Source organism: Aethalodelphis obliquidens, unplaced genomic scaffold (assembly GCF_003676395.1).
Source record: "Aethalodelphis obliquidens isolate GAN/ISIS:26980383/991018 unplaced genomic scaffold, ASM367639v1 scaffold14, whole genome shotgun sequence".
Lineage (NCBI taxonomy): Eukaryota > Metazoa > Chordata > Mammalia > Artiodactyla > Delphinidae > Aethalodelphis > Aethalodelphis obliquidens.
Genome location: NW_020837958.1, coordinates 23,623,182 through 23,632,990, shown reverse-complemented (window position 1 = coordinate 23,632,990; position 9,809 = coordinate 23,623,182). Strand labels below are relative to the sequence as shown.

The 9,809-nt window shown below is 39.6% G+C and overlaps 1 protein-coding gene across 7 annotated transcripts in view; it reads left to right on the top strand.

Annotated features, from left to right (window-relative positions):
- Positions 1-1,296: 1,296 nt before the first annotated feature.
- Positions 1,297-9,809, top strand: part of GAS2 (growth arrest specific 2) — a 127,160-nt gene continuing 118,647 nt past the window's right edge. For 2 of the 7 annotated variants that reach the window (XM_027115166.1, XM_027115169.1), the window contains exons 1-2: positions 1,297-1,753; positions 3,978-4,053. The gene's annotated coding sequence lies outside the window, so the exon portion shown is untranslated. The remainder of the gene's footprint in view (positions 1,754-3,977; positions 4,054-9,809) is intronic. The other 5 variants (XM_027115167.1, XM_027115170.1, XM_027115165.1 and 2 more) reach the window with 5 other exon arrangements.

The window sequence follows — 9,809 nt, the reverse complement described above, 5'->3', positions numbered from 1 at the left end:
GTTATTGTATTTTTCATCTCTGTTTGTTTGCTGTTTAATTCTTCTAGGTGTTTGTTAAACATTTCTTGCATCTTCTCGATCTTTGCCTCCATTCTTCTGGATCATCTTCACTATTATTATTCTGAATTCTTTTTCTGGAAGGTTCCCTATCTCCACTTCATTTAGTTGTTTTTCTGGGGTTTTATCTTGTTCCTTCATCTGGTATATAGCCCTCTGCCCTTTCATGTTGTCTATCTTTCTGTGAATGTGGTTTTTGTTCCACAGGCTGCAGGATTGTAGTTTTTCTTACTTCTGTTGTCTGCCCTGTGGTGGATGAGGCTACCTAAAAGGCTTGATGCAAGGGACTGGTGGTGGGTAGAGCTGACTGTTGCTCTGGTGGGCAGAACCCAGTAAAACTTTAATCCACTTGACTGTTGATGGGTGGGGCTGGGTTCCCTCCCTGTTGGTTGTTTGGCCTGAGGCAACCCAACACTGGAGCCTACCTGGGCTCTTTGGTGGGGCTAATGACAGACTCTGGGAGGGCTCACACCAAGGAGTACTTCCCAGAACTTCTGCTGCCAGTGTCCTTGTCCCCATGGTGAAACAGAGCCACCCCCCGCCTCTGCAGGAGACCTTCCAAAACTAGCAGGTAAGTCTGGTTCAGTCTCCGCCGCGGTCACTGCTCCTTCCCCTGGGTCCTGATGTGCACACTACTTTTTGTGTGCCCTCCAAGAGTGGAGTCTCTGTTTCCCCCAATCCTACCTATCGAAGTCCTACAATCAATTCCCACTAGGCTTCAAAGTCTGATTCTCTAAGAATTCCTCCTCCCATTGCTGGACCCCCAGGTTGGGAAGCCTTACGTGGGGCTCAGAACCTTCATGCCAGTGGGTGGACTTCTGTTGTATAAGTGTTCGCCAGTCTGTAAGTCACCCACCCATGAGTTATGGGATTTTATTTTACTGTGATTAGACCCCTCCTACCATCTCACTGTGGCTTTTCCTGTGTCTTTGGATGTGGAGTATCTTTTTTTGGTGAGTTCCAGTGTCTTCCTGTTGATGGTTGGCCAGCAGCTAGTTGTGATTCTGGTGTTCTCGCAAGAGGGAGTGAGAGCACGTCCTTCTACTCCACTGTCTTGGTTCCTCCTCTCCACAATGTTGCTGAAAGTCTTAAGGATTACGGAGCGTTTAAATCAGCACCAATGCTTCTTTTCACCTATTTCTCCTGTGATGGTTAATTTTATGTGTCATTTTGACTGGGCCTCAGGGTTCCTAGATAATTGGTAAAACATTATTCTGTGTGTCTCTGTGAGAATGTTTTTGGATGAGATTAACATTTAAATTGGTAGACTGAGTAAAGCAGATTGACCTCCCTAATGTGAATGGGCCTCATCCAATCAGTTGAGGACTTTATTAGAATAAAAAGGCTGAATCTCCCCAGAGTAAGAGAGAATTTCTCCTACCTGACTGACTTTGAAGTGGAACATTACCCTTTTCCTGCCTTCAGATTCAAACGGAAACCTTGCCTCTTCCTGGTTCTTAAACCTCCTTGCCTTCCGAGTGGAACTACATCATCAGATCTGGGACTCCAGGTTGCCTGCTCACCCTGCAGATCTTGGGACCTGTTGGCATCCGTAATCACATGAGCCAATTCTGTATAATAAACATCTTTCAGTCTCTGGGCTATTCAGTCTGCTCAGGCTGCAGGAGCCAATTAGGAAGATGCCTTCCTTGACTCTCGTCTGTCCTCTCCTGCAGCTAAAGCCAAAAGAAAAGAGGTAATTTCACGTAGAGTTTGAAACCTTCTCTTGACTTTTCCTGCTCAGAAGCTTTTTCTCAATGTCTTCTGCTGTGTTCTTAGTGTGAGTTCTTTTTCACACTGCTGTAAGGGATTTAACGTAATTCTATGTGATGTGGAACCCTCAGCACCAGGGGCAGCTCATCTGGTTGAGTTAGGGTACCTGACGGAAACAGTCTCCTCTTTCCAAAACTGAATTAACTTTTTTGTCATAGTATTTTATTATTACATTTAAACATTTTAGCATACATTTATTTAATGTGTAGACTCTCCCCCCTCCTTAAAAGAAGGAAAAAAGAAAGCAAGGATGGAAGGAAGGAAGGAAAGAAGGAAGAGCGGAAGGAGGGAAATGAACACAGACTTTCCAATCAGTCAAACTCAGACATGAATCTGACTCTTAACCTGTGCAGTTTAATAGTTCATTTTTCCTATTAACCTATGATCTGGTCCTGCAACTTCATCTTTATATAAAAATTACACAGGGCTTCCCTGGTGGCGCAGTGGTTGAGAGTCCGCCTGCCGATGCAGGGGACACGGGTTCGTGCCCCAGACCGGGAAGATCCCGCATGCCGCAGAGCAGCTGGGCCCGTGAGCCATGGCCGCTGAGCCTGCGTGTCCGGAGCCTGTGCTCCGCAATGGGAGAGGCCACAGCAGTGGGAGGCTCGTGTACCGCAAAAAAAAATTACACAGAGGTTCAGAATGACTCTCCATGGAGAGTCAATAATTCCAATTAGACTCCTGATCTCTGGGAGCAGACCATTTATTTGTTTGTAACTTAGTTACAATTCCAAATATTTTTAGGTCTTGATTTAAGCTTCACTAAACTGAAGCTTTCATAAACTAGGAAAAAAGCCTTGGTATTATGACTTCATTTTATACTTTAATCCACTTGTAACACTGTATTATAACTTGGCATTTTGATATTTTCATGTTTTGATTTTTTTAATCTACATGCAAACAGATTTTATTAACATTTAAATAGGATGACTATTACATAGAAATACATGGTATTTGAAATGCTTTTCATAGGATCAGAATATTTATTTTAAAAAACCAATCTCTATAAAGATAAGGACAAAGTATTAGGCAATAACCAAGATGTCTTTGTAAATCATCAGTAGTATTTTGTAATTAATTTCCCATTCATAATTTGAAATTGCCTCTTAAATAAAAGGAGTAACAAATCAAAAAAAAAATTACACAGAGGAAGTGGAGAATGAATGATTAAATAACGAATGAAAAAAACAGGGATATCTAAAAGGGTATAAAATGGAATGTCATAAAGTGGGGAGGAGAGAAAGATTCAGAGAAAGGACACATAAAATTCGCTGATCTTCTGTATTTTTAATGATGAGAATTTCCTTATCCCAGGGGATTATTATAATGAGTAAATAAGATGATTTAGGCCGTCAATTAATAATAAAATACCTAACCTTAATTTCACACTTGTATGTCAGACAGTAAACTAAATATTTTACATGTATTATTTTATATAATGCTCAAGACATGCCTATGAGAGGGGCTATTTGTTAACCCCACTTCACAGTTGTGGAAACTTATAGTTAGAAAGGTTAAGTAATTTGCCTATAATTTTCAGCAAGTAAGTGGAGAAGCTAGAACTTGACCCTGGTTTTATCTGTCTCCAAATCTGGACTCTTAGTTATTATTTCAACTGAGGTAATTATTATTAGTACAATTTAATATGTCTCTTCCTTGGCAGCTTTGGTGGGAATAATGGCTGGTGAAATCTCTTTGCAAATGGCTCTAGAGTCCAAGTGGCTTTGGCGACAGCAGCAGGATGGCAACACTTCCTTCTGCCAAGAGAAGCCCCACCGACCCTGACCCCTTCCTGGTGTCAGAGTATCTCTCCACATCTCTCACTTTGAGTTAGGTGTGCTACCTTTCTTGGCATATTGCCTGGTCTACTATTTGGTACTAGAAAAGCCCTTTGATGAGATAAATTTAAGAGCCATTTCTCTAAATGCTTCATATAAATCAGCAGTGGCAAAGATTCCATGTTTGTGAACTAAGTTATAGTTTCAGTAATGGAAATTTCAGCAAGTTTTCTCATCCTTCAACAAAATACAGATGATCCTCAGCTTATGATGGTTCAAATTATGATTTTTTGACTTTAAGATGGTGCCAAAGCGAAATGCATTCAGTAGAAACCAGACTTCAAATTTTGAATTTTTATCTTTTCCCAGGCTAGTGATATGCAGTACGTTACTCTCTCATGATGCCGGGCAGCCGCAGCTCCCAGACAGCCATGCGATCACTACTGTAAGCAACCAATACTTTTACAACCATTCTTTACCCATACAGCCATTCTGTTTTTCACTTTCAGCACAGTATTCAATAAATTTCATGAAATATTAAATACTTTATTATAAAATAGGCTTTGTGTTAGATGATTTTGTCCAACTGTAGGCTAATGTAAGTCTTCTGAGCATGTTTAATGTAGGTTAGGTATATTACATGTATTTTTGACTTATGACATTTTCAACTTATAATGATGTGTTTATCGGGATGTAACCCCACCATAAGCGGAGGAAGAGCTGTAATCCTAAATTTATCATTATCAGGATTAAAAATAAATGGATAACTGGACCACGGTCTACCTGCAATAGAGTCCCAAGAAATGTGACAGTAAAATTTCACCTATCATGTAAATTTTTCTATTTACAATGATGCAAAATTAATAGCTGGTGCCATCTTTACAGAGGAATTTCCATTTAGTTCCCTTTTGATGGGCATAGTCCTTCCTTCCTCTATCTGTCCCAACACCCAGTGACACCCGATTTTTCCCTTTCAGATATTCAGTGGTTTTATGGTTCATTTATTTACTCATTCAATCATTCAACACCCTTGGGTTTGGTGCTGTGCTGAGCACTTGATAGGTAACTAGTTCCTCCTTTCCAGGGACTCACAGTTTAGTAGAGGAGATATATGCATACGAAAATAATTGTGATACTATGTCCTAAATGAGATATAAAAGAAATGGAAAAATTCCCAGAGCACTGGACCCAGAGGCACAGCAATATTTTGTCAGGGAGATCAAGAGAACCACAAAGAGGATGACGATTAAGCTGATCCTGGGAGAATGAATCTGATTTCTTCAAAGGGAGAAAGTTAAAGGTGAAGATCATTCAAGTCAGCATGAGCAAAGACATGGAGGTATGAGGTGTACAATGTTTGGGATATTGTGACGGACATCACATCATCTACCTCTGAGACTATATATGCACGTCTGTTTTGTTCTTTATAATGAAACCATCTGTTCATTGATGCTCTACCTCAATTTTGATTGATCTTCTCCTTAGCTTAGTTTCTAAGTCAGATTTCTTTTTCAAATTGTGGGCTTTGAAATAAACTTAGCAATTCCCCAACAACATCTCTTTTCAACTGAATGGCATAGAAAAGACTAGAATAAAGCCAAACAGAAAAATAACAGAGTGCATTAACTGAGGAAGGTAAGTACTGTTTTGTGAACCATGTTTTGGTTGTGTGTCTGAGTGTGTTTTTATGTGTCTGTTCCATAATGTATTTCTTATTGTGGGTCACAATAAAAAAAGTTTGAAAGCCACTGAAGTAGTAATATTTTCTATTACTTTTCATTGCACTCATAGTATTGGTTATGATTAAAACCTTGAGTCCAAGTCAACCTTGATTTTTAATGAAGTGACAAGTGACACAGACTGACCTCATTTATAAGCCTGGCACACAGGCAAGCATCTGTTTTACTGAACTCTAGTTGCATTTAACCAGATGAAATTATTCTAACTTGGGGATGAAACCATCATTTATAATGTTATTTTAACATTATTTTTCTATTCCAAGTTCCAAACTATTAAACTAAAAACAATATATAAAAATCTAACCAATTAGCAGTAAGCTTCCTAAGAGATTGGCTTCTTCTGTAATGGTCATTTGTTCATTCAACAATTATTTATTGAATGCCTACTCTATGCTCAATGCTATTTTAGATACTGGGGATGAAAGTCGTGTAAAAGAAAGAGAAGGTTATAAAAGTAAAAATATTTTATCTTAAACATTCATATTAAGTTCGAGCTTCTTGCAATTAGGATGGCATGATATTTTAATAAAAGATTTTGAAACAAGCCACACAAAAATAAAAAAAATAAAAAACACGACTCCAACCTGCACAAGAAAAATCACATAACAGGATATATTTCACAGGATATTTTAAAACTAGACAAGATAGATGGCATATTTCATAAAATGATTTCAATCTATCCCCTGTATAAAAATTAGAAGACATATGCTCATATATAACACACAGTTTGCAAAAATATGCGTCTTCCCAGTAGGAAACAGATATCTGTGCTACTGTTGTGTTGTACTTATAAAGTTTAAAGTTCTCCATTGAGGGTAAAGCAATAGATTTTTTAAAGTTGCATATCAAACTGAGAGTATATCTTGAACTTTTCCCGTGAAATTTCTCCCATTTAATTCTTCTTTGTAGTTTTATACATGAATACTGATAAAAAGTAATAGCATTGACTTTTTATTCCTAACAGTATTTGTAATTTCCATACTAGGACTTATAAAATCCATTTTGTTTGCCTTATGAGATTTAAAAAATTTATTTCAGTGTAAGTCAACTGAAGGCCTGTATCATGGGCCAAGATGCTAGCTAGGTAGGGAAATACCAACATATTTTACATCACTGATAAACTATTTCAGTAAAACATAAATAAATGTTTTCACTGATTACATTGCTTTAGGCATTTCTTCAGCACCATTACATGTCTTCATGCTGCTTTCTGTATCATTTTTCTCACTTGCTTCTAAAGCTATCACTTGCCATCTTTAAGTGCCCTTTCAAAGCTATTTAGGGATATAAGAATGTCTTGGTCACCCTTGGAAATTTATTTTACTTTAATCTAGTGTCTCTTCCCACATAATTTATTTCAAAATTCCTGATAATCTCCATCATCTATTGAAGGTTTGTCCCACTTTTCAGAATAAGTGCATTTATATTATTTCCATGAGTGGGGGGTGAGGGGTGAGGAGAGGCTAACCTATAAATGAGGAAAAAAATACTTTTATTGCTCATTTTAAACATATATGTATATATTCATATATATACACACATATATATATTTACATTTAGAAAAAGGCACAGTTCATATTGAAGACAATGTTGAAGGTTTAGAACACTGAAAAACGTAGTAACCCAGGAATTCTTAATATAAAGTCTTCAAAACTGTGATAACTTAAAAAGGAAAACAATACTATGTTTTCTTTAAATTTGGCTTGACTTTTCCTTTTTATGCCATTATGTTTCAAGAATGTATTTAGACATTTTTCACCCCGTTAGGTGAGGCATTCGCTTCCTTCACCTCACATCAGGGAGGTTATCATTGAGTCAGTTGCACTATGGTTTCCTAAGACAAATATGTTTAGGTTGAGACCAAGGCAAGAAAATTCTTGGATGAAAAGATTTTCTGACAAATTTTTATAAGTGACTGATTGGAATACATAAGTATAAATTTGATTTAAAAAACACAAAATAAAGATCAAATGGAAATTGTTACAAATGCTGAAAAAAATTTAAATGAAAACACTACTTTGCTGCCTCTTCAGAAATCTTTTGTATTACTTCTCTTTTGTCACCAAAAGAATACTCAGCACAACTCATAGATGCTAAGGGAGAAAATACATATTTCTCCTAGTGTTATCCTTTTGGCTTTTGCTAAAAAGGAAAGAGGATCTGATATAAGGCAGAATTTAAAATTAAAAATACCTGGAAGAAAGGGGCATGAAAGGGAGTAATTTGAACGATTATGTTCTCCCAAAGCTTCTGGAAGCCTCCTTATTTTCCCAAACTGGGTTTAACATTGTCCCTTAGTCAACAAAAATATTGTCTTTACACTTTGCTTTTTATAATGTCAATATTGAATAATGTGACAAGAATATTTATATAGAAAGGAGACTATGAGCTTTTGAAAATCTAGGTGTTAAACTTTTTGAACTCTTATACCCTGAAGATATTGAAATTAACATTTATTGGCTGATGATATTTTGATCATGAAGAATTATCAAGGATGTTTGATTTTACTTAAATTTTATAGGTTCAGAAACTAAGAGTTCTTTGTTGGGCCTGTAGTAACACTCAGATCTATCTGGTTAAATTTTGAAAATTTTTATTATCAGAATGATTGCTCAAATTCATCAGTAACCTGTTCTGTATGTTTTGTTGTTCTCGTTGATGTATATCTAAGCAGTAAGATAGGCCTTTTTATAATGCTGTTTCTCCTTAAAATGAGGAATGGCTCTTTTCCCTTTCTTCCGGGAAGCCTAAGGAGGAATATGGAGCTAACTGCAGTACCCAACTGAACTAAAATAAAAAGCTTGGAGTTCAGCGCCAGCAAACTTTTCCATCTGTTTTCTTCCCTTCTTCATTATTTGCACCGCTAGCTACTACAACCAAAGAACTGATGCAGTTTCTAGCTGTTTTAGAGCAGATAACCATTTCCAGATGAAAGCAATAAGTACAAAATGCATTTTTTTCAGTTATATCTAAAATTACCCACATCAGTTTGCTATTATCCATCCACAGGTAGTTTCTATTTTTGGGGGGGGTGGGGGGGAGGCTGGGCTGGGTGTGTTGGTACATTGCTCACCATCTTAAACATGATATCCAAGAGAGGACTAGAATACCTGTGCCACACGATCATTGGATAGAAATGCTTGTGAAACTGATGAACATGGAAACGACAACAACAAAAAAGTATGATCATTTTCACCTACACTCCACGGAAAGTAGTAACCTGAGGCGATTAGGACACTCAACAAGAGGTCACATGTCTATTAGAGGTGAAGCAGACACTTGAACATCTGTCTGCTTCATGGGGAGACTTTTCGTCTCAGAATACATACCCTAATAAACAACAGTTGGAGAAAATTGTCTATGACATTCAACATAATACTGAGCTGAGGCTGAGAGAAGGAAGGGTGGAACTGTATTTCCTTTTGTAAAGCGAAAACAGCCGTGAAATACAGCCTCTTCTAAAGTCTGATATTTAAAGGGAGTTGTAAGAAATCAAATTGTTCAATTTTAACGAAGAGTGGCCCAAGTTACTGGCAAGCTCACGCCTCCGAGTCTGCAAAATCACTGACCAGGAAAGCAAAACCTTCCCAACACCCAATTTTAATATTGTGCTAAAGCCACTGACTTTGTTAAAACCTCCGAGTTAAATATGATCCCCTCCCCACCGCTCTCCCCCGCCCTTTAGGTTAGTGTTTGGGGGACCGGGAGGGGGCCGGAGCTTGGCCCCAACCTCGGAATTGCTGCCAAGGGCTTGTAATACAATCTCTCCCCGTTTGAAGGGTAAATCAGTGTCAATTGCGTTTGCTGTCCACCAGAAAAAGTAAGCATTTTACTTCCGCTCGGTCTATGTGGACTGATGAAATGTAGGAAATCTGTTTCTGGCAGGGGGAAAAAATCGTTTTCCCAAACAGCACCGAGAGGAGCCATCAGAGAAGTATGAAGAGGGGCAGCGCGGCTGGAGCTGCTGCCGCTGCCGCCGGGCTGGTGGGGTGCGGAGAGCGGCTGCCGCAGGACCCGCGCCGGGAGGGGGCCGGCCCCGAGACGCTGCAGGAGCCGAGCCGGGAGCCCCGGTGCCCCTGAGAGCCGCCAGCAGCCCAGCTCTGGACGCGGGGGTGAGCAGGCGGGCGGGCCCCGCTCTCCGCCGCCGTTGCCGCGGCGTGAGCGCTCTGCAGCCCGGCTTGCGGAGCCCCGGCCTCTGCTGCACGGCTGGCGGCAGGGGAGGGGGGCCGTCGTTGCCAGTAACGTCGGGCACGCGGCTGGGAAGGGTGGAGAGCCTCGGACAGCCGGACGGGCTGTGGCGCTCGGTGTGTGGTCACTGCAGTGGGTGACTCTCTGACTCCCTGGAAGCGACCATGTGTTCCTCATCCCTATTGTGGAACAGTCCAAATGACCGCCGCAACGAAGAAACCCGCTGGGGCGGCTCAGCCAACCAGGGACAGGAGTGAGGATTTCTCATTAGCAC